Below are 25,390 nucleotides of genomic sequence, written 5' to 3'. Positions count from 1 at the left end.
TCCTGTTTAAAAAAAAAAAAAACTGCTTTGAATACAGGCGCTGATATTGCATTTAACAACGGCTGAGCAGTAAAGTTCAGGCTTTAAAGCAGAGGTTTTGTGTTTCTGTTTTGAGCTTTAGCCCCCTTGACTGTAATGAAAGCAAAACAGTAGAAAATTCCCACATTATTAAATAAAACATGTCAGTGGCCAGGGGCCAAACACTGTCACGCTACGAAAGGGGCCGAGCATTCAGCGGTTTTCTCTCTGTTGTCGTTTTAAACGTTCAACCGATGAGAAACGTGTAAACTTTACAATCAATTATTGTGTTATTATCAACAAATCTTGACCTACACGTGAAAACCATCAGGGAGTTTATTCTCAAACTCATGCATATAGTTATATCTTTAGAGTTAAGACATCATAGCAATTGCTCAAATTAATGATTAAAAGCCCAAATCATTTGCGCTTGGTTTGCAGCTGGACTTTAACTGAGGTTTAATGAACCATAAAATTCTAAACCAGAGGTGGGCAACTTCTATCACAGCGGGGGCCACAAATATGTGTTTGTTTAATTGAAGGGCCACATTATCAACATTTATGTCAGCATTTAGAATAATGACTACTCTGAGCGTTAACACAGGACAGAACAAAGAGCTTTTGTAGTAATTTTGGGTGTTTTTCTGTCATTCTGTGTATGTGTGTTGTTGTTTTGCTCATTATGAGGCATTTTGCGCATTTTTTTGCATATTTTTCCTGTAAAATTAATTTTTTTTGGAGTCATATTGTGTATATGTGTTGTCATTTTGCATTTTTTTAAGTAATTTTTTGCATTTCTGTTGTCATTTTGCTTGTTTGCTAGTACTGTGGCGTTGCATAGTCATTTTTTAAGTTTTTCCTTTTCTTTTTGGGCACTTTTGTTGTCATTTTTTGAGTAATTTTGTGTATTTTGATGTTGTTTTGTATTATTTGGAGTAATATTGTGTTTTACTGTTGTTGTCTTGTTCATTTTTGTGTTGTTATTGTCTTTTACTGTATTTTCCTGTAATTTATCTTTTTGTACTCATTAATATACAGATTTATTTATAAGGGCAGTAAATATATTGACTGTAAAATACACACATATATATATATATATATATATATATATATATATATATATATATATATATATATATTTATTTTATTTTTTTTCCCGTCCGTAGATGTTTGTCTTTTGTTACATGCAATAGTTTTCAACTTGTCTAGAACAAATTAAAAAATGGAATTTAAAAAAAAAGAGCATCAGGGTAAATTTTATACAATTGTAACAGATTACCGTTATAAAGATGGTATTGCAGTGAAAACAAGTCAAAGAAAATCATCAAAACAACTAAATACATGATTCCAGATGGAACTGTCATAATTATTCATTAATAATGTATTATTATTATTCCAGCTGCAATGAATAACGTGACTATGACCAAGGTGCATTTATTTATTTAGGAGCAAATGTTTTAGAAACAAACCGTCACACAAGCATCCATGCATGAAGCATGAAGTGCATGTACAACTAATATTTAGATTTTCAAACCTAACCTTTCTCATTTATTAAATGAAATTTGAGACTTTTTTAGTTCCTATTAATTAATTGTAACACAAACATAAATAGTTACATTTTTAGGACATCTCACGCACATTTAAAAAAATTCTGAATTTTTTACCATTTGTTCCTTAATAATTCAATAGGCACAAAGAGTCATCTTTATACTGTAAGTAAAACAGAGATCAGATATTTTTTCTTACATTCCTACATGCAGTTATCAGCCAATGAAAATGGTTTTAAAAAAGGTATTTTTTCCAAATTCAAGAGACTCTCACCCAAGAACCAATGCATATATGTGACTAATCATTAGTGATGTGAACAGTCTATGTTCATAGCTCAAAGCTGAGCACATTACAGGGAGCTGAGGCATATGCTAAGTGGTTTACTGAATACCCAAACATGTTCCAGACCCAAAACCCAACAAACTTTTTTCCAATTTTGAGGGGCTGGCATGTACATCATTAAGGATGTATAGCAGATATTTGTGTATATTCTGAGAGAGTAGGTGGAGCTGTATTACTATACCAAAATTGATTCTTTTTTTACATGATGTAGTGTAGTGTATACCCACCTGACTAAATTGTACATATCTCAACAAGTATTCATCTGATCAAACCAAAAATGTACAGTGTGTCCATTGAATTTTTAAGGCAAGGCAAGGCAAATTTATTTGTATAGCGCAATTCATACTCAAGGCAACTCAATGTGCTTTACATGATAAAACATTCAGTTGTTTAAAATCAATAAGAACATTTAAAATCATCAGTAAAAGCAATTAAAATCATCAGTAAAATCAATTAAAATCATCAGTAAAATCAATTAAAATCATCAATAAAATCATCATGACATCAACAACATGACTAAAAATCTCTCTCTCAATCATATGCAGTAGAGAAAAAAAGTGCCTTTAACTTTGATTTAAAAATGTTCACATTGGATGCTGACTTCAGCTCTGCTGGCAGTTTGTTCCACTTCTTTGCAGCATAACAACTAAAAGCAGCATCACCATGTTTACTGTGAGCTCTGGTCTCCACTATCTGACCTGTGTCCATAGATCTGAGAGACCTGCTGGGTTCATACCTGACTAACATGTCACTGATGTATTCTGGATCAAACCCATTCACAGATTTATACACCAGCAGCAGAACTTTAAAGTCTATTCTGAGGCTGACTGGGAGCCAGTGTAAAGACTTTAAAACTGGAGTAATGTGTTCTGACCTTACCAGGAACAATTGGTAAACATTTCTGAACTTTTTGAGACCAAAGTGCCTGCAGGGCCATTTGTGAAATGACATGGAATAACCCAATTAGAGAATTATAATACTTTACTAAAAAAAAATCAAATCATTAACTATACTATTGACTATTAAAACATGACCTTTCCGTCCCATCATGCATCAGCACTTTGAACCTTTTACTGCTCTTCTCTCTCCTTATCGTAGGAATCCCATCCGGGATCGAATCCAGATGGAAAAAGATAATCAAACAAAGACATAGAACAAAGATAGAGACGGTAATTACCTTTTTTTTTTTTTTTTTTTTAAAAAAAAAGCCCATTTTCCACAACCTGAAAGAACAAATTTTAAATAAAAAAGGATCCCATCCTTTTCGCCTCAGTGCCAGAAATGATCCTTTGAGAAGATAACATTTTACTATATTTAATAAGAGTTAGTTGTTGCAGAGTCTGAATATAAACATCTTTGTTCTTGTTATTGCTTCCATTTTGCAGATGAATATTTGACTGTTATCAGAACCCAGACCAAATACATCAGGAAAACATAGATTCTTCTTTTTTTTTTTTTATTTGAGAGATGATTTGGTACAAATCTATCATAAATCTCAATTTGAAGGAGGAACTCAGACACAGGTCATCTTGGAGAAAATCCAGTAAATTCCAGCATGAAATGTGCAGAAGCTACATTCTTCGAGAGAAATCCACAGTATTGCAAAAGGAGGAAAATAAAATAGTACCTTGGGCGTATGAGAGGAAGAGCGAGAGAAAAAAAACAGAAGAAACACATGCTTTTGGTTTGTTTCCTTCCCTCCTCCTTTCTTCTTCTCAACACCTTTTGTTGGGATTTACTTCGAATATGAAGAGATTGAAGCTCCACCTGGCTTCACAGCCACTGTGCTACTTTATTAAACCATATATGTGCCAGGTACGGGACCGACCGTATTAAAATTGAAAAAAAAGAAGAAGACAGAAGAAGATTCTTTTGAATTGACAGTTGCTGGATCTTCTGTCAGAGCACCTTCGATCTTTCCCTCCTCACACACTGACGCATCACCAAGCCCTGGGATATTTTAACGATGCTGTTGCTGAAAAAAAAACAAAACAATTTTATCTAAAACGCGTATCAAACTTATGGCCTGGGGGCCAAATCCAGCCAGTTGGAGCATCCAGTTCGGCCCGTAGGAAAAAGTGAAAACATGAATCATTGTGGAAATGAAACTCATCAATATTTGCAAGGGCTCATAGTTTAATTTTTAATGTAAAACAGTTGAAAAAGCTCAAAATTCTTACAAAATCCTTACATTTTCCTCCAATTAATACATAATATTTTCCTTAATTAAGTAGAAATTCGTCCCAAAATCTAGGAAAGATCCTGTTGAACTGATATCTGTCACTTATTGCTTGAATATTGTCGGTTTCTTACACATTTTGTGTTTCATGTTTACGTGAAGATGCAAACTATAGGGCACAATAATGTTGAAATTACTCGTTTTCCCACATAAAATCTGAAATTGAAACAATGTTGTTGCTTAAAAAATAAAATAAAATAAAATAAAATAAAAAACAATATCTAAAACTCATGTCAAACTCATGGCCTGGGGGCCAAATTTGGCCCTTTGGAGCATCAAATTCAGCCTGTAGGAAAAAGTAAAAAACATGAATCAATGTGTAAATAAAACTCATTAACATTTACAGGGACTAAAAAATCTTTCAATTTTCAGTATTAATCCTTCAATATCTATCACTTACTGCTTGGATATGGTTCTTTTTTTTTAATATATTTTTATTTTTATTTTATGTATACGTAGAAGTGCAAACTAGGGCACAATAATGTTTAAATTACTTGTTTTCCCACATAAAATCTGAGGCCCTCTTGAGATCAAACTGTTTCTTATTTGGCCCCTGAACAAAAATGAGTTTGACGACCTAAACATGATGATTTTAAATTGCACATTAAACCTTTTTTCATGACTTCTTTCTTCCCCTTGCATGCATTGCTCCTCCTCACGTGTGGGAATTTGTATAGATTTTTGAAGGATTGTTTGGCAGCGATGGGGGAGCGAACACAATAAGTGCTCCATTACTTACACAATCAGTGCTCCGAAAATTAGTCACCAGTGACCTTTTGGCCTCTTTCTTACTTATTCACAGTCGATGTGGCTGTGATGGGAATGAGAAATACTGCAGCCACAAAACATGCAACTTGTTTGTGCAACACATTTCCAGTCTTTTGTGCAATCAATATAAATACATAATGATGATTATTTTACTGATAGAATAGGAATAAGTCAAACAAATTATCTGATTAAGGTCGAAGAAAATGGGAATAATCATGCAAAAAAAAAAAAAGTGTAATATCCTGTCACAGTTTGAAGCTTACAGTTTCAATATTCCCTCACTAACTCCATAGAGCGAGCTACTTTACATTTTCACATGTGCAAACATCATTAAAAAGTTGATAAAATTGGATTCTCCCTGCTTGTCAAATTTGCGAAGCAGCCTTTAAATGTTGTGTTTCAAAAATGTCTATCGTGTGTTTGACGAGCTTTGTTTGATTTGTGGTAATGTGCGCGGGGATTGTTCGCTTCATTTTCTAAGTGAATGTCAACAGCGCCCTGCGAGGCACACGCTTCTAAAAGAGAAGCTGACAGTGACCAGTCAGGAGACACTGCAAAAAAGACAAAAAAAAGGCATGCATGTGGAGGTAACAGCTGGGTCATTCCATGTCATTTCACAAATGGCCAACGCACTTCGGTCTCAAAAAATTCCGAATTTTTTATCAATTGTTCCCATACCTGTCAAGTTTTAGATTTGAAAATATGGGAAATTTTCTGGCGCCCGCTACGAGCCGTCCCACCAAGCTCCAGTATCCCTTATATTTTAAGACAAGTGTACAAGAAATCTAAAATAGCCACTTGTCAACCACTTGCTAAATACAATTATATGATTAGAATGTGGGACTGAATCATAACACAATCTGATCGCGAGAGCCGACATGGGCTCATCTGTAAAAGGTCGCATTTTCTGGTTCAATAAATGGGAAGAGATTCAAATTATGATGTAGCTGGTTATGATTTACAGTCCGCATAAACAGGACTGAATCATAACCTAACCACTAGAGTGGACATGGGCTCGTCTGTGAACGGTCGCATTTACAGACCTTGGAGTCGCTGTTAGCTTACCAATACATGGAAAGAGATTCTTCACCTTTACAACAAGTGCTGACTAGGCCACTGGGAGTGAGGCCCAAGACCAAGGCAGGCTGACTTGATAATAATGTATCATGTTTTTCTGCAGTCAGTGCCTTCTCCTCTCCCGTCTTTTCTATTTCAGATGTCGTGAAACTGATGATGGTAGTTCCTGATCTGTGGTTCACGGCTCAACTAGTCTGGAACACTCTGATGTTCTATCTCTCTATCCTGTTCTGTTGGTCCTTCTGTCCACTAACCCCAACCAGTCAACGCAGATGGCTGCCACCTCTGAACCTGGTTCTAACGGAGATTTCTTCCTGGTAAAAGGGAGTTGTTTCTTCTCACTGTCGCTAAATGCTTGTTCATGTGGATCTTGTTCGTTTTCTCTTTCTTATTATGAATTTTATATTTTGATAAGCGTATTGAGATGACTTTGTTGTAAATTGCACTATAGAAATAAAATTGAATTGAATGTGGTAGGCCTACCTTTGTATACATTGAAATGCAAATATACAAATCTTCCAGAATGTGTAACTGTGACCCATCCTGCTCCTCTTTAGGAAGATAAATTCTCTGTCCCATTTTCCAAAGTATTTACAAGAGTTCTTGGTTTTTTCAGCAGAAATGCGTTCTACAAAACCATCCGTTTCTTTTCTTAGTGGTTTCCGGGTTTGTTCCAGTAGTCTCCACTAATCTAAACTAATCTAATCTAATCTAATCTTGTAAGAACTGCCACCCAGGCCACTGTAGATGGCAGTTATCGCGAGGCTAGTGACAGCGTTCAGTTTGGAGAGGCAGAGGAATTTTTTTAATTATTTATCTTTTATTATTACATTTTAATACAGGATATTTACTGGAGAACACTAATGCGGGAGGGGGGAAAGAGGGGTAAAATACTGTTGTTTCCCGACCAAAATGGGAGACTTGGCAGACGTGTTTCCTGATCATTCAATTGACACTCTGTAAATTTGTAGTTTGATGGACATTCCAGCCCCTCAAAATTGGAAAAAAAATGTCGAGGTTTGGGGCTGGAACATGTTTGGGCCTTCAGTAAACAACTTAACATGTGCCTCAGCTCTCTGTAATTTGATCAGCTCCGAGCTATGAACATAGACTGTTCACATCACTAATGATTAGTCACATATATTCATTGGTTCTTGGGTGACAGTCTCTTGAAATCCCAAAAAAATACTTCCTTTAATTTTTTTTTTACTATTTTCATTGGCCTATATACATCTTTTGTTAAAAAAAAAAAAAAAAAAAATCTTGAGACCGAAGCGTGTGAGATGTCTTGAAAATGTGTTGAAATAACATGGAATGACCCTGCGTTGACAGTAAAACCAGTCAAAAGGCAATTAAATAAAAATTAATTCCATCACATTGTGTAATATTTGCAGGGTTAATAATGAAACATACAAGATCTGGATTAGTTTTTGAACATGTTTTTTTTTTATATTGTGGATGTTTTTTTTTTTCCTTTTTTCTCTTTATACTGCATTTTATATGAACTACATTTATATTTGAGAAAGTGAACGTATACAGTTGTTTAATATTGTGTGTTGTGTTGTGTTTTAATTTGAATTATTTGAACACATTCCAGGTAACGCTGTTTAAATTTCAGATGACCCTACATGGGGTCACGACCCCAGGGTTGAAAAACACTGCATCAAATTATTGAAAACGTGAAAAATTAATGATTTTATTTCATTTGAGATTATTTTGAATATGAATTGAAGGTGTTTTCTACTAATAATAAATGTGAATGAATACAAGTCTAGCAAATGATGACAAACAGCCTAATAGATGGTTGTTTTCTGGCTCTGATGGGGTATGGAGGCGGACAAGGAGAACAGGAAAGCCTCCAACATCCTCCCTTTTCCTGCATTTTCCTCTTTTTCTCCCCCCCACACTACGTCATTCTCTTCCTCTGCTTCTTTTCCTCACCATATATCTGCCTCCCACCCTTTTCTATGTCTGTAAAGAGAAGAGTCTAATAACAGTGATGCATCACCTAACTTTATAAATGAGGCTTGAGAAACCTGATCACGCAACACACTTGTCTCCATAAAGGGAAGACTGACTATTGCCAGATGCCGCTGGATCGTGCTGAACAAAGAGGACACACAAGTGAAATCCCTCTGGGGTTTGAGGCGACACTGTCCGTACGATGGGTGCCAGCAGAGCTTTCACTCCGCTAGACTGTCTGTACCTTCAAATCACAGGCAGAACAGGAAAGATACTCCTCTCTCACAGTAAGATGGAAAATCCATTTACCCAAGCCTGACTCATAACCAAAAAAAGCTTGTTTTTGGCTTTCAAATGGAATCGGTGATGAATTTGTGCAGCATGCATGGAAATAAGGAGACATGGCGCGAAAGGGGGCTGGGGGGGGCAAACTTGCCTGAGTTCAGTCAAAAAAGTAGGTTAAAAACATTAAGAATATCAGTTAATGAGAAATAGATAATTACATATGAGGGGTGGGTCAAGAGATTTTAGTCTTGTGTGATGAAGCGTGACATGCAGAGGATTGAATGTTTTTTATTTATTTTATTTTTTTTTTTATCAAACATGATGACAGATAATGGCTGCGTTCAAAATTGCATACTAACATACATACTACTCCTACTAAGTCTGACGTCAAAATTAGTATGTAGTGTGTTCACATAGATAGCAGGGATGGGCAACTATATCACAGCGGGGCCACAAAAAAATGTGATTGTATCTGATCCAAGGGCCACAATATCAACATTCATGTCAGCATTTAGAATAATGACCAATAATGACTGTGCATTAATCTTTTTTTTTTTGTCTTTGTCTGGTTTGGTTTTTTTGTCAGTTTTGTGTTTTTGGAGTCACTATATGTGTTTTTGTTATTTATTTGTGTTCTTGTTGTAATTGTGTACTTTTCTAACATTTTCTGCATTTTTGCGACCGATTTCTGTAATTTTCTTCCATTTTGTGAGATTTTGTGGACAGTCTGTGTGTCTTTGGAGATATTCTGTAATGTGTTGTTTTTTGTGTTTTTGTAGCCATTTTGTTTGTTTAAGTGGTTGTGTGTGTCTTTATTGTCATTTTGTGTATTTTTCCAATTGTTTTGTGTGTTTTTGTGTACTTTTTTGCCTTTTGCTGTGGATTTGTGTGTTTTGGGTGTCATTTTGTGTATTATGCTGGGCTATATAATCCTTCCAACTTCTTGAAATACAATATTTGGGGGCTGCACAAAATTAGACCTCTAGGGGCACGTGGGGACCCCATGCCGCCAGTTAAAATTTGAAATTAGAGTAGGAAAACTGTGAGAACTGAAAAAAAACATGCATAGTTTCATTTAATTTGTGTATTTGGAGGTACTGAGATGTCTATAACTGAATCAGTTGGTGATTTACACAATTAGGCCCCTGGACCTTGAGTTAGACACATGGGCTATAGAACTCTACATCCCACAATGCAATACAAAATGTTTTTCCCACACTGTCAATAAGAAAGTGTTTACAGTGAAGATTAAATCAAATTTCAATATTTTATAAAAAGATCAGTGATTAATTGATTATAAGGGTTACACTACGTCTATGTGTAACCCAGTGTGACATGATTTTGTTTAGTTATGTTGTTATGCTCATTTAATATACCAAATATGTAATTTAATATATCAAAGCATAAAAACAATGTATTTTTTTTTTTTTTGCTTTGTTTTTTATATATACATTATCAGCTACATCCATCATCAGCAAAACCAGCCCGTGAAACAGTCCCTGAAACGCTAGCAGCGTGTAATCCATGCACAAATACATTGCAAGCTGACTTAATCTGTAGGCTCACATGCAAAGGCCTCCCACTATATAAAAGAACCATTCAAACAACACTGTTTGTATTAGAGTAGTTTGTTTCATGTGACTGGAGCAATGGAGCATCAAACTACACCAACTCCAACGTGTCCATGTGTTCACTGATGATGATGGTTGGATGTACAGTATATGTGATGATGCTTGTGTTGGAGATGTGCGTTTATTGACAGATCTTGTTGGTCTGATAAGATTTGCTTGTCATGGGCGGTAAAAGGCAATTATTTATGGTGTTTTTGATGAGGTGTTTTCTTAATTAAAGCAGGACGGTAATTATAAGAGACAAATTGCTTTGGCAATGGCTGTGTGGACAGATTGCATAGTGGAAATATTTGAAATGGAAACTACGTTTGTGTTTCCTTCAGCGATATATGGAGGAAACAGCAGCACGACAGGAGCATCTTTAGAAACTAACAGTGTAATATGTGTGTGGTTTCAGGCTTGTGAATGCATGTGTGACATTAGGGCTCCGTGAATGTTTGTGACAAGCAGCGTACGAGCTTCACAGATTAACAATGTACTTGGTTTTATTTTATTTGTCAATTGGAATGTCAATTATGGCTGCATTTTTTTTTTTTTTTTGTAGCTATAATGTCTATTAGTCAGTTTGATTAAGTGTATCGACACCTGTCATTATTTCTCCTCTTAGTATATATTTATCACATCGTCACAACATTTTTTTTAAATAATGTGTTAAGGTTTGATTCATTCAGACAACTTTTTTCAGGAAATGTACTCATTTACCCCGAAAAAACACACAAAAGCGATCAGTAAATGCCAGTGAGGTAGACTGACAGTTGGCAGTCGAAACACGTGATTAAAGTAAATTTCAAAGTAAATTCTGAAATAGAGCATGTGAACTAGAAGACTAAAGCCATCACCTTCTAGGTGTCAGGCAATGATGCTAGGGTCAATTGTAATTGCAATTGTGTATTTGGTAATTAAATTACAATCATGTTGTAATTATAATTTTAATCGTAATTTAAAAATAAACTGTTGCTGTTGTAATCATCATTTAATTGTAATAGTGTTCAGATTATTGACTTTGTAATTGTAATTGTCATAGAAATTCTATAAAAACTGTCAATTACAATTTGATTAAACGATAACCTGGGGAACCGTGTTACAGTTCTATGGCTTACACATACTGTACGTAGTTAACAATTATTAGAATATGTTTCATATCAAGTTCACCTGTTAGTTTTCTTGGGATCATTTTACCATATTAATATATATATATATATATATATATATATAAAAATACCAATATTTTCATATATTAAAGGCTCAGTAATTGTGATTAATTGTAATTGAACTTTAGTAACTGAAATTGTAATTGTAATTGACTTTCAGGGGAAAAATTACGATTTAAAGTCTAATAATGTATGTAATTGGAAAAAAATATCAGTCACCGTAATCATATTTGAGTTGTAATTGGACATGGATAATTCAAGATGTAATTGTAATTTAAAAATGTAATTGACCCCAACCCTGATGTTTACTACTGAGCCAGCAAATAAGCAGCTCGGCTTTTGCTGCTTTGAGGCCTTTTTTTAATTCAGTGTTTATTTTGTTTTGTGTGTGTGTGTGTGTGTGTTTGTGTTTGCGTGCACAGGGGAAGGTTGCTTGCAAATGTCTTACTGTGAGAGTATCAGCAGGGATGCAGAGGTGTCCATGAAACAGCTCCTAATCAAACACCAGCGCCGCACAAACAGTGTCCTCTTAAAAAAAAAAAAAGAAGAAGAAGAAGCACAGCCTCCGTGCCTGTGTTTTGGGGGGAACATGTGTTTGCCCGTCTCCACTTCTGTCAACAGCCTCTGCTGCAGTGGAGGAGACCAAAGAGAGCTCTGAGGGGAGGACCAAGGCTCGCTGTCAGCCAACGGCTGATATGACGACTCATTTCACAGCAATGCACTGGTGTGGTTTCGCTGAAACACGACTTTCTGGGAGGAAGAAGTTTGCGGTCGGGACCAAAACATGACATAATCTGTTCCAAAAAAAGGACGCACACCGTCTGAATTGTTCAGAGTTGGAGTTGGGCAAACTAAACTACTCTTTTTGACCTCTCACTACCCCCCAAAAAAACTATGAATCTTATCCTTTCTCGTCTTCAGAGAGTGAATACGAAAACCAGATGTTTTTAACAGATAGCAAATGTCAGAGGCAATAGCTGACGGTACACCTGGTACAGTACAGAGAGGCTCAGGTCGTGTGAATATTTTTACTTTTTCTTCATCCTGTTTGTTACAGAAGCACCAATGGAGTAAAACGATGACGCTAAGTGGTTTGATTTTGCTTTTAGAATATAAGATAGATGTTACAGTTTCCCACCTTTGGCTTTTTGACCGTCGATGTCCATGGTTTTGCTGCTTTTGTTTCTTTTGTGGTTTTTCATTGTAGTTAGTTGGAAAGTTATCTTTGTGTGTCCCAATCATCTTGAATACAACTGAATACATAAGTCAACAACTCAGCAGTGTCAATTTTTTTGGCAAAAATTTTTTGTCGTGGTTTTTGTCGACTCCATTCTTTTAAGAGACAATAACAAGACTATGGTTGTGTTCGAAATGTCATACTAATGTACTACTCATACTAAGATTGATGTCAAAATTAGTATGTAGTGCATTCACATTAGATAGTATGGAAAGATTGAGTTTGCAAGAAATATCCAGATGTATACTATCGGGGCGTCCCAATCCGATATCGATATTGGTCCGATATTAGCCTGAGAACAAATATTGGATTCAAATTTCTGGATTTTCCGTTTTCATTTATTATTGTTTCCAATTCATTTTTTATTTATTTTATTCAGTTGTAGAATACTGTAGATATTATGTTGAAGGTTAGAAATTACGTAAGCAATTGGTTATTAATAAATGGGTCGGTTTTTCTCATACCTACTGTTGCTGAATATTGTTCTCTGTTTGAGTAACATCACTTGATCAAGCTTTTTCTAACATTCCACACTACAAAATGAGTCATTATTTTTTGTTTCTTTTCATTAAAGAAAAGAGAAAAAAAAAAAAAAAAAAAAAAGTCTGCAATATCGGTATCATATCGGAAATGAAAAAGTTGTATCGGGACATCCTTAGTATACTATATGGGAACATTTTTAAAGTATGCACGGTGCGGTGGGCGTACTAATCATACTCAACTACCCCATGATGCATTGCTAGCGGAATGTAAAATGGTCCTGGGACCAGCTTCAAGCTAAAAATCAAACATCCTCTTTTCAAAACAAAAGCAACTCTTCTTGTCTTCCATTAGTTTTTAGTGCTTTTGTAAATAGGGCTCTTGTTTTGAAGTTAACCGAAAGTTTTGTCAGTAGCACAATGGAGGGTCTCCGAAAATCTCAGATATTTCAAAATTAAATTGTTTCCGTGAGTTTTATGGATCAACTGACCACATGTTGATATTCTACATGGTCACTTTCTCGCTAAATATGTTTTCAGAACTTTCAAAGTTGGAGAATCAACAGAGATATTTAGCCTCAGTGTGCTACAGGTTTTTATTTTGGGAAACTTGGAAGTATGCTTCAGTGGGCTCACCATACTAATTATACTAATAGTATATAGTATATACAGTATATACTCACTGAGTGTGTAGTGTACAGCCATCAACTGATTTAAAAAAAAAAAATATATATATATATATATATATATATATATATATATATATATATATATATATATATGTGTAAACAAAAACTTCATCGAAATATATTGGAAAAATGCATTAACTAATAAAAACTAAACTTTATTTTCCACATGGTAAGAAATCCAATCAGAAGTAAGTTTTTTTTTTTGGAAGGTATCCAATCACGACTACTTTGGTTGTGTTGAAGGCGGGACAAGTCAGTAAGTGATCCAATCGGAAGTACATTTATTGTGTGTACTACAAAGCTGGATATGTATATTAATGATATCTCTGTTAGTGGGTTTGACTTAACCAAACAATCGCAGAGCAATCTGTACTACAAAGCAAGTATCAACCCTCTCAGTTGATGTCCATACAATACTTCAATTATTCCTGCCTTTGTAGCCTTCCCTATTGAGAATTGGCTTTACATTTGATGTAAATCTCTGGGGTTTTTTAGGCAGACTACAGATTTCTGTTTTTAAAACATTACTATTTGTCAGTCAGTACCATATATTTCACATGGTCGGTAACCACTAAAGGTCCTACTTCAATCTAAAAAAAAAAATTGCCATGTAGGTCATGTAGAAGCTTTGAAAAATGTTATTTGTTATAGGTATGTGACTTTCAACCTGAATGTGTGTCCACTCACATAAAACGAAGATTGCAGCGTCTGACCAATTGCAAACACGGACAAACTTATGTCTTCAATTCTTATAAACATTAAAATGAAAAATATCTGTATTTATTACAGCCTGTATTATCTTACAGGACTGAGGCTCTCTGCGTCACCAATAGCATATCTTAATAAATTAATGAATGCCCCACACATTCTTGCGTGGGGCACATGCGCACTACCGGAAAATAAATTTTTCCAAAACAATTATAATTCATTTTTGTTTTCAAAGAGAACAGACATGTTTTATTTGTTTATTGGAATGGGTTAGGGTTAGGGTTACTCAGTACGTGACACCGAAAACAGATTTTCGCCTAGGGCGGCCCCAAAAGAATAAGAAAAACGAAAATTGATTTCTCATTTTTTTGTGAGTCAAATATTACGACGGTTGGTGCTACCGAATCATTGGCACACACCAATATAAAAATGGGGCCCATTACCCCTTCCGTGTCACGGGGGCCCCATTTTTCAAATAGCTACTCCTCTGTTAATGCTTGTTGAATCGGTCTGTAATTTGACGTGGATATTTCATGAGCCGATGTCAAGAGCCTCTTAGAGACCTTTTTTTACTCGGAGGAACCGAGTCATTTGACTGAATTCTCTGGAACGTGCTGTGCTAGACGTTCTACGGGCCCAGCCTTAGTTCATCCGAACTTGTTTACTAAAGCTAAGTTGCATTTTAACACTAAATCAGAATTTGCTGTCAAAATTACCACAGTAACTCCCAATCACTCCTCCCAGTAGCACAACTGCAGATATGAATGCATTTTTTTCATTAGGGGGAACCGACTCTGATCCATGGGTGGGCTTTTTTTAAGGCCTGACATCATCCAAACTGCGTACAGTAGTAATCCTCACAGAGCGATCAGAGCCAACACAGAGACCAGGAGGAAGGGTGGTCTGCTACTCCGCTCTCTCATGATTGATGACACTTTTTGTGACACTGACAGAGAGGGATCAACAAAACAACCAACAACTCCAGCCAGACGCCAGCCGTGCTATTGTGTCATCAACACCCGTGAACACACGCTGAGACAATAGAAAACATATCTGCACTCACCCCACGCTCATTCTAAGCAGCACGGCTGATTTATTAGCTTTGAAATGCAGTTTTTACAGCATTATACATGAAGATTTAGGAACTTATTTCAACATCGTTCTCACTTATACAACCATGGTTTTATTCTGGGTCGTGTTGCTGCTACACTTAAACCTTTACTCTTTACTTTATAACTTCTATCACAGCAAGGGCCACAAAAATGTGATTTTCTGATTCAAGGGCCGCATTATGAGAATTTACATTAGCATTTATAATAAAACTAATCCTATCATCATTATTGTTTTTTTTTTTGTTTATGTTGTCATTTTGTGAGGTTTTTTTTTTTTTTTTTTTGTATTTTTGGTGTTTATTCATTTAGTATAGATCTTTTTTTGTTCACATTTTGTGTATTCATATTGTCAGTGTGTTCTTGGTGTCATTTAATACAGGCATGGGCAATTGGCGGCCCAGGGGAAACATGCGGCCCTCAATTGAATTGTGTGTGTGTCCCTGAAAAGTAAACTCCTAAAATGACACCAAAAACAAATACAGTGATGGAAAAATACACAGAAAAAACAAAAAAAATATACAAACTAACAAGAAAAACAAATGTCCACAAAAACACACAAAATGTCAACAAAAATATACAAAAACGATATAAAAACGTACTGCACAAAAGTATAAAAAACCTCACAAAATGACAGTAAAACACTCACAATAGTGATGCGATTATCTTAAATATAATGTAAAAAAACAGCAGTTGTCCTTCATATGGATGCCTTAACTTTGGTATCTTTTTAACCAATGTTTGTAAGACATTGTTCGCTGTCGTATGTTCGCGGCCTTGGGAAAGCTAATACTGACCCACAAAATAAACGAATGGCAGCGATCAATCAAAGCTTAACATCTGATTTTTGTCCATATCAACTTGCTGTAATTAATTTTGTACAGTGTTCTATCATTGAAGTTTAGTCCCGTTTTATTATTATTTTTATAATTGTAAAATATTCACTATAATGTGCAATTTGTAAAATAATTTTTTTTTACCAAATTATCTCATTTATTTTCAATTAACTCATCAATTTATGATGTTAAATTTAATTTGAACCACAAAAGTTGAGGAAAAAAAAGGCAATTTCTGGATGTAAGTTCCACATTCAGTTAGACTTGCTCCTAAAAATGAACACGCTTCCTCGGAACTGTTCCTCTTAGATTACAATTTTTCAGTGTCACTCATGCAGCTGCCCATTCGTATGATTTACAGCCATAATGTGTCATATCTTGTTCATTTTATTGAGTTATCCATTTCGCTTGCGTGAAGAACTCTCACAAACTTTGACGGTGACTTCCAGCAACACACAGCGTTGACATTCACTGAGCGAGCCATTAACAATATATCTGGTTGCAGCTCAAACGGAGTATTTTATTGCTGAGTGCGTATCAAATAAAGGCAGACTGTTGGCACATGGATGTGAACGGGACACAACGATATCTCCACCAACAGCAATTGGCCCAGCACACATCGTGTCTTGCGGTGGCTTCATTTGGCGCCAGTCTCACACGGACCCAGAATTCCTCACTTCATAAAAAAAAAAAAATTCAGAACTGCCCGGTAATCAATACTGCACACAGCTGCTGTGCAATAAAATGCTTTTTGATTTGATGACATGACCTCCTGTCGATTTAAGGAAGTTTGCATCTGCTCAACTCAATGTAGGTATCTCCAATGAATCATTCAATGTCAAACTTGTGCTTTTTATATCATTCCTAATTCCTTTAAAGTCAAGTTTACAATGTCCTCCATGATTAGATAATTATAACAGTTTAGGGCTTTTGGGTTGAAATAATTTTTAATACTCATTTTCAATAAAGCTAAATAAACTAATATAACCAGAGGTGTAAAGAGTACTGATATATCCTACTCAAGTATAAGTACTATTACTTGATTGAAATTCTACTGAAGTACAAGTACAAGTAAGTAATACATAAAATTCTCAAGTATGAGTAAAGTGTAGCTCAATTAAATAGCACTCAAAATAGAAGTTACTAGTTGCTTTATCCCCCCACGTTTATTTTTGGTAATAAACCTGGCCACGGTTCCAATATCATTAACCTAGCATTAGCACTAGCCTAACATTGGCACTAATTTAGCATTAGCCTAACAATAACATTAGCCTAGCATTAGTACTAACCTAGGTTTAGCATTAGCCAAGCATTAATATTAGCCTATCAATAGCACTAACCAAGCATTAGCCTAACAATAACATTAACCTAGCATTAACCAAACAATAGCATTAGCCTAACATTAGCACGAACCAAGTATTAGCATTAACCTATCCTTAGCACTAACCAAGCATTAGCATTAGCCTAACAATCGCATTTACCTAGCAGTAACACTAACCTAACATTAGCATTTGTCTAGCATTAGCATTAAGCTAGCATAAGCATTTGCCTTGCAATAGCATTAACAGATCATTAGCATCAACCTAGCATTAGCACTTACCAAACAACATTAGCTTAACATAAGCATTGACCTAGCTTTACCACTAACCTAACATTAACATTAGCACTATCAGCATTAGCATTGCTTGGGTAGGCAAAATTAACATTGCATTATGATACAAAACAAAATAAATTGCTCACTAACAGTTGGGTGTAGAAATGCAATTAAATACTTTCCTTCTTTTAAGATGCACTTAAGTAAAAGTAAAATGACTGATTCAGAAATATACTCAAAAAAAGTACAAGGACCCATAAAAGCAACTCAATTTTAGCAACATGAGTACTTGTAATAATCCATTACTTTCACCTCTGAAAATATCTTCTAACTATGATAATTCTGCATCAGTCCAAACTGCAGCGTCCTTCAATCACTTCCCCACTTACAGCTTAGCAGTGAAATACTGTAGTACAATGCAGCAGCAGTGCAAGCTGATACGTTTAAGACGAGACCTTGAAAAAGGCCAGAACCACATCTATCAGTGCCTAAATCTGTCCTTGCATTCTCAACGAAGACTCTCAAGGATGAAGCGAGTCTTCAAAAGCATCTCTAGCCGTTTGATGTAAACTTCTGTTACTGGTAGGGTGCCTCAGCAGCCCCTGACGTCTTCTAATTGATTATGTGAAGCGGAGGGCACTGTATTGTAAATGAGGTGATAGACAAAGACCGCAAGGCTCACTATAGCTTCACCCTCTGTTATTTTCCACTACAGTAATGGTTAGGGTGTAAAGAAAATCACAGTGTGTGTTGTTTAGCGAGTTGTTGACTTTGTAAGTTGGTTTTAAAAAGACAAAAAAAAGGAAATAAAACAAGACAACACAAGAGTACAACAATATTAAAATCAGAGGTGTGAAGAGTACTGTTATATCCTACTCAAGGATAAGCACCGTTACTGGATTTGAATTGTACTCAAGTACAAGTAAGTCATACAAAAATACTCAAGTATAAGTAAAAAGTAGCTCAATTAAATAGTACTCAAAGTAAAAGTTACTAGTTATTTTCAGCCCCCATGTTTATTTTTGGTAATAAACCTTGCCACAGTTCCAATAGCAATAACCTAGCATGAACACTGACTTAGCATTAGCCTAGCAATAGCATTAGCATAGCTTTAACACTAACCTATGATTAGCATTGGTCTAGCATTAAAACTAACCTAGCAATAGCATTAGCCTAGCATTACCTTTAACCTAGCATTAACATTAGTACTGATATCTCCGACTCAAGTAGAAGTACTGTTGATTGATGGAAATTGTACTTAAATCCAAATACAAGTAAGTCATACATAAAATACTCAAGCATAAGTAAAAAAGTAGCTCAATTAAATAGTACTCAAAGTAAAAGTTACTAGTTACTTTTACCACCCCCCACTTTTATTTTTGGTAATAAACATTGCCACGGTTCCAATAGCATTAACCTAGCAATAGCACTAACCTAACATTAGCCTAGCAATAGCATTAGCATGGCATTAACACTAACCTATGATTAGCATTAGTCGAGCATTAAAACTAACCTAGCGTTAACATTTGCCTAGCATTAGCATTAGCATTACTACTGATATATTCTACTCAAGAAGTACTGTTACTTCATTTCAATTGTGCTCAAATACAATACAAGTAAGTTATACAAAACATTTTAAAAGAAGTAAAAAGTAGGTATATTGAATAGTACCCAAAATAAAAGTTACTATACTTTCATCCCCACGTGTTTATTTTTTGGTAATAAATCTTGCCATGGTTCCCTTGTATACAGTAAAAATATCATGTAAAAACTTAAAAAGTAAGCAATAATTCACAATTGGAACTTAACTTATTTTCCACAAAGGCATCTGTATAAAAGAAATAGTTTGTAAAAACATACAATTTTTAACATAAAATAACACCAATGAATTGAATTAAAAAATCTCAGGCTACATTTATGAACTCTAAAACTGAGAAAATAACTCCCATTCAATGTTGTTTTGGTGTCGTGCATTACATTTAATCTGGTTGGTCGGCTATGACGCGATGCATTTGATTGTTGTCTGGTCATTTCATTTTTTATAGATTCACAATGTCCGTTGATCATTTTAAAACAAAAAATAAAAAGTAATTTACTCAGTAACGATTGGGTGCAGAGATGCAATAAATGACTTTACTTATTTTAGAACATACTGAATTAGAAATATACTCCAAAAAAAGTGCAAGTGCCCATAAAAGCAACTCAATCACAGTAGTGTGAGTACTTTACTTTAAGCCATTACTTTCACCTCTGCTTAAAATATCAGTTAGGGCACGCACGCACACACACACACACACACACACGCACACACACACACACACACCTTGAGTCGTCCTTGGGCTCTCATAGCTAAACAAGCAAAGGCATCTGGACTTGCCTTTTTCTCCCTGGTGGTAAAGAGGAACGTTGTTGCTAATAGACTGCAGGGGTGGGAATAAAATAAACCTTTGGACTCCACCCGCTTCCAAAGGGCAGCATGACATTTGAAAGTCTTTTATGGTGCAGAGTGAAGCATGTTTGGGAGCTTAAAAATTCAATTGTGGCGTATTGATTCCTTGTGGCTGTCTGTCATTTTTCCCCAAGGTTGATTGACAGGTTGGAAATTGGTTACCTTAAAGTATTTCATATGTTATAAGGGCTGATATTTGTTTGTCTGCTTCCCTCCATGTCAATATTGTTGAAGAGATTTGTAGCTTTATGAGATAGCATTATACACCGACTGTGGTTTTCGTGCGATGTTCGGATGTTTTTCCCTGACATAATTTAAGATATATATTAAAAAAAAAAAAAACCTGCTGAATCTTGGGGGTGTTTATTATTGTCTTCCTCCAGAGGATCATGTATGCTCATAATCGGTGGCAGCCCTCTGCATACACTCTGTGTGCAACGCATTCTACACACACACACGTACACACACACAACCACACACACACACACAACTAAAAATATACCCCATGCATGCTTTAAGGCAACAAACACGGCACTGACAGTCAAGTGCATCTATTTCCATTCATCTGTGTCAACAATTAGCATATAAAGGCAGCGCAGTGACCTCAGCGCACTGACAGTTGGCTCACCTGCTCTTCCACTAACTCTGCTATTTGATCCATCCACATTAACACAAACATTGCTCTATTTTTAAAATGCGTGTCAAACCCATCGGAGCAGCAGTTGGTTCTGGACTTCACATGTGCTGCTGATTAGAACTTCATCAGACAGGGTTGGGGTCAATTACATTTTACAATTACAATTACGTCTTCAATTATCCATGGCTTTAGGTCATTTGGTGACAAAGTGGATTTTTGCTGCCAAATGAAATTATTTTAATGAAAAAAGTTTATATTTTTATCTATTTATGTATTTATTTATCATGTATTTATTATATATAACAACAATGGTGCAAAATCCATAAGCAATGCAAAACAGTGGACTCAAAAGTTAAAATCTAAAACTTTGCGTGCAAAGATATTTCCATTTTCCTGTTTGGTTTTACTAGTCAATAACAAAAGTCTTAAAATCAAAGAACACAGTTATTGTGTTTTTTGGTTTTAGCATTGAATGTGCAAACAACACAATATAAATAATAATAATAAATATAGAATAGAACAATAATTATTACGCATGCAAAAGGCAATACAATGATTGAGGTAAAATAAATCAAAGAAAATTCAATAAAATAACAAGTACAGGCATGAGATTGCTTGTAAGCAGCAAATAAAGTGCAGGCTAAATGATCACTGACATTTTTAATGTTGTTTAAAACTTCACACGTCTGGACTTCCTTGTAAAGGCATCTGTGGTTTCCTCAAATAATTTTTTATTTAATTATTATTTAATTAAGATAAAACATTTACAGTGATTGTAAACGGTGTATTTCATGTTTATTTTACCTTTTTAAATTATTATTATTTCATTTTTTTTTGGTGGGCGAGTGCAATTTGGTGCCAGTCCAGCAGTTGGCACCCCAGGTTGCCACCTGGGTTGCCTAGTGCCAAGGCCGGCCCTGATTACAGTGACCAGACATTTACATTTACAATTACAATTATGTTTTCAATTTCCTAAATTTCAATTGCAATTCATCACAATTACTGAACCTTTAATAAAAAGTGGCATAAAATGTTTTTTAGGCTCTTATGATAGCCTTTTCTCAGAAAAAAGAAAATCGGAAATTTTTCATTTTTTTTGTCTTACCTCCGAAATTGTGGTGTTTCCCACATTTTTGTTATTATTCATGCCATACTGCATTTTCTCCCCAGTTTAAATAGGCTCATCACATTCAAACTAGTTTTTAGGGTCTTATGTACATTTTTATGCCTTTGCACTGACAGTTTTTATAGAATTTCTATGCCACTTACAATTACAAAGTCAATTATCTGAACTCAATAAAACTCTATTATTACAACAGTAACAGTTTTTTTTTTTTTTCAAATACAATTACAAGTATGATTTTGTCATAATGGTAATGAATTATCAAATACACAATTACAATTATAATTTACCTCAACCCTGACTCAATGCAAAACATTGCACAGGTTCTTTGGCAATCGTTATTAGCCCCCCAGCTGTATCGCTCCCCACCTATTTGGGTTTTTAATCACAATCACCTTGGCATATTTAATAGGATTGAAATCAAATCTTCAGCTGTTGTTTGCTCTGAAATGAGCTCTGAATTGATCTGATTATTCATCCTGGTAATATGTTTTTAAAATCCTCTTCACTCTAACACATAATCCTTGTGCCAATACGATCGTTCTGCTCAATAACATGGTGATGCATATTTGTGTACAAAAGTCTGAATACCAGTTATTAAAGTAATAGTAGTGCAGTTACAGCTCAAATAATTAAAATTATTTTCCTTTATCAACCCTCCTATTTAATGACGTGCTGTGAGCACTAGGGTTGGGGAGGCAGGGCGTTGCAAATCGAGACCAACAATGTCAACACCAATGACAATTCCATATGTTTCTGCTGGCAAGTGTTAATCAAACAAAATCAACATCGTAAAACACCATTAAAGAAACATAAACAATTATTCAATACCATCCTCCATACTCTCCCAACAAGATATATCTCATGACAAGGCAGCGCATCCATTGTATGTGTGGGAAACACAGAAACACAGAGAAAATGACAACTACAACAACAACAACAACTCGGAACAGCCTCCGTGAGGCACATCCACAAAGCCAATCCTTCCTTTTGTACCAGTCATTGTGGAACATACGAAAAATGTTCTGACCTTACCTTTGCTGAACCTCTGGTAACTCAGGTGTTGGTCGCCCATCTTTTAAAAGCTGTCGTTTTTCCTCAAAAGAAAGTTTCTCTATCGTCTCTAGCTCTGTCATCCTTCCCGTTGTGTTATCCCGCCCACTCGCTAGAGAACGTAGCAGGCCACGTGATATCAATTCACTAATGCACTGTGAACGAGCGTATAGCATTCAGCATAGCGCGGTCAATGGTTTTCATCTTGGGGAACTGACTGCGCATGCACAAACACATAAATACACGCTATGGGAACAGAGGCAGAGCAGCAACGTGCTATTGGGAGAGGGCGTGGCCTCCTCCTGCCTTACAGCGGAATGAGACTGTGCAGGGTCTCTGCCGTACCAGGAAATAGTGATGTTTAGTCATTTGGGCTGTGAAAAGCACAAAATTCTAACACTTTCAAACTTATAGGTATTGTAGGCTATAGGGAATGGAAAAATAAATAATTTATTATTATACTATAATTAGAACAAGTAATCAAAATGTCAATTCACCCTAGGGTAGGCACTGCCTAACTTGCCTACCCTGACTGCACATCACTGCTCCTATTATCCTTGGGGTCAATTTGACCCCATTCAATTTGATGGATGCAATTGATTGAGCATAAAATCATTCTGATGACATTTTTTTGATGTGCTGAACATTGGTGTTCCTCTGGGGTCAATTTGACCCCAAGCTGTTTTAGTTGTGTAAAACTTGTCAGTCTGTGTGTGACCCATGTGTGACCTTACATCCTCACCCATACTTTTGAGTTGATACATGAAATGTTGTCAGAAAATTTCAGAAGATCTTTATTTATACAGAAGGATTTGTAATAATGTGTAACATGAAGATGACCTCACATTTATCTGCATTTTTTTTTTTTTTTTTTCAGGTTTTCTTTGCTGGTCGAGCCTAAAGGTAAATGTTTGAATAAAACCAACCCATCCCTTTTTGCTACACTAACAAAAGCACTGTCCATATAGATCTCCACTCCTGGGTCAACATTAGCTCTGAGTTGGACTTAGCAAAGGTGAGGTCAGTAAATCAATACTAAGACCAACTCCCTGAAAATGAAATAAAGCATTTTTTTTTTTAATGAAAACTGAATAGAGAATCATTTTCAACTTACTTTTGTTTCACAGATTGAAGTGTCTTGATGGTTGAGATAACTTTGTCCCTTTGAGAAATCCAGCACCTGATTGGGTGGCCAGTGAAGGTTTCTTATCTTATTGTGAAGGCTCATCCCTCGCCTGGAGCCACACTTGTTGGGTGTAGTATGAACCCGTTTTCTTCTCCTGTTTGATGGACATCACCAGGTGTTTGAGTGGCTCGTCGGTACGACAGTCTCTGCAGTTTATGGTGAGCTTCATTGTTGGAAAACATTGTTTTGTGAGCACATGATGGCTAGGCCTCGGGCTAGAACTGTGATGACATCCCTTGTGTTGCATTCACTCACTCGTGACTAGGACAAGATGCTAATGCTAATGCTATTATGGGGCTACATTTAAGGGGGAAGTATGTTTTTTTAAAAAAAAAAGTGTTATCCTGTTATGCAAGTTGGTTTTTGGAGAAGTGAAAATTAAGAAAATAGAAGTGCAAATTAATGCTAATCTACATGGCAGGGTTGGGCTCAATTACAATTTTCAGTTACAATTACATTTTCAATTACCCATGTTATATTACAATTCAATTACGATTTCAGTGACCAGCATTTTTTCCATTCACAATGAAATTATTATTTTATTTTATTTTTTTATCCTCAGAAAGTAAATTACAATTATGTTCTCAATTACTAAATTTCAATTACAATCAATCGCAATTACTGAGCCTTAAAAAAATAACTCAAAAAAAGTTAACTTTCCTATTGTGTTAGCTTTCTGTTAGCATTGCTTATGACAACGGTTCCTAAAATAACTGTAAAATACACTAAATATATATATATATATATATGGCAAATATCCGCCAATAATATTGCCCATCTCTATTAACGTGTTTAATAATGCGCCTTTTGTGTCTAATACCTAGTTATGAGACCCCTTGTGCCCAGCATATTGTAAATACCTTGTTTATTAACAATCATTTATTTATAACTGCTATTGATTCTAATAGATGAAATTAAATCATGAAGGTTTTTTTTTTTTTTTTTTTTTTTTAAATTTAATTTTGACACTGAACGTGTCTGTGATTCTAGATATGAAACAACTGCATCAATATTGTGTAAACAAGTACCAAAAAGGAGTTTTAATCATTTAGTTTAAGACTATTGTGTATTTTCTACTTTTGGTTTTTCTCCCCCCAAATGCTCCAAAAACAAAAGCGCCTTTCTTCATTAAGTTCACATTAATGACCACAAAAAGCCTGGTGGATGTTGGGACATCAGGTGCATGTGCTCTCACTCCTGTTACATTAAAGATTCATGCATGCTTCAAAGACACTGAAGTCTGGAGCTGGTTTGCAGTTGCATCCCTGT

At 35.5% G+C, this 25,390-nt stretch overlaps 1 long non-coding RNA gene across 1 annotated transcript; it reads left to right on the top strand.

The window, feature by feature from the left end:
- The first annotated feature begins 8,099 nt into the window (after positions 1-8,099).
- Positions 8,100-24,274, top strand: LOC114470830 (uncharacterized). The gene is made up of 4 exons (XR_003674910.1): positions 8,100-8,241; positions 23,813-23,838; positions 23,904-23,950; positions 24,063-24,274. It is a non-coding gene; the product is annotated as an uncharacterized LOC114470830 (long non-coding RNA).
- The last annotated feature ends 1,116 nt before the right edge of the window (positions 24,275-25,390 follow it).

This window comes from Gouania willdenowi, chromosome 10 (genome assembly GCF_900634775.1).
Source record: "Gouania willdenowi chromosome 10, fGouWil2.1, whole genome shotgun sequence".
Lineage (NCBI taxonomy): Eukaryota > Metazoa > Chordata > Actinopteri > Blenniiformes > Gobiesocidae > Gouania > Gouania willdenowi.
This window is presented reverse-complemented; position numbering and strand designations above follow the sequence as displayed.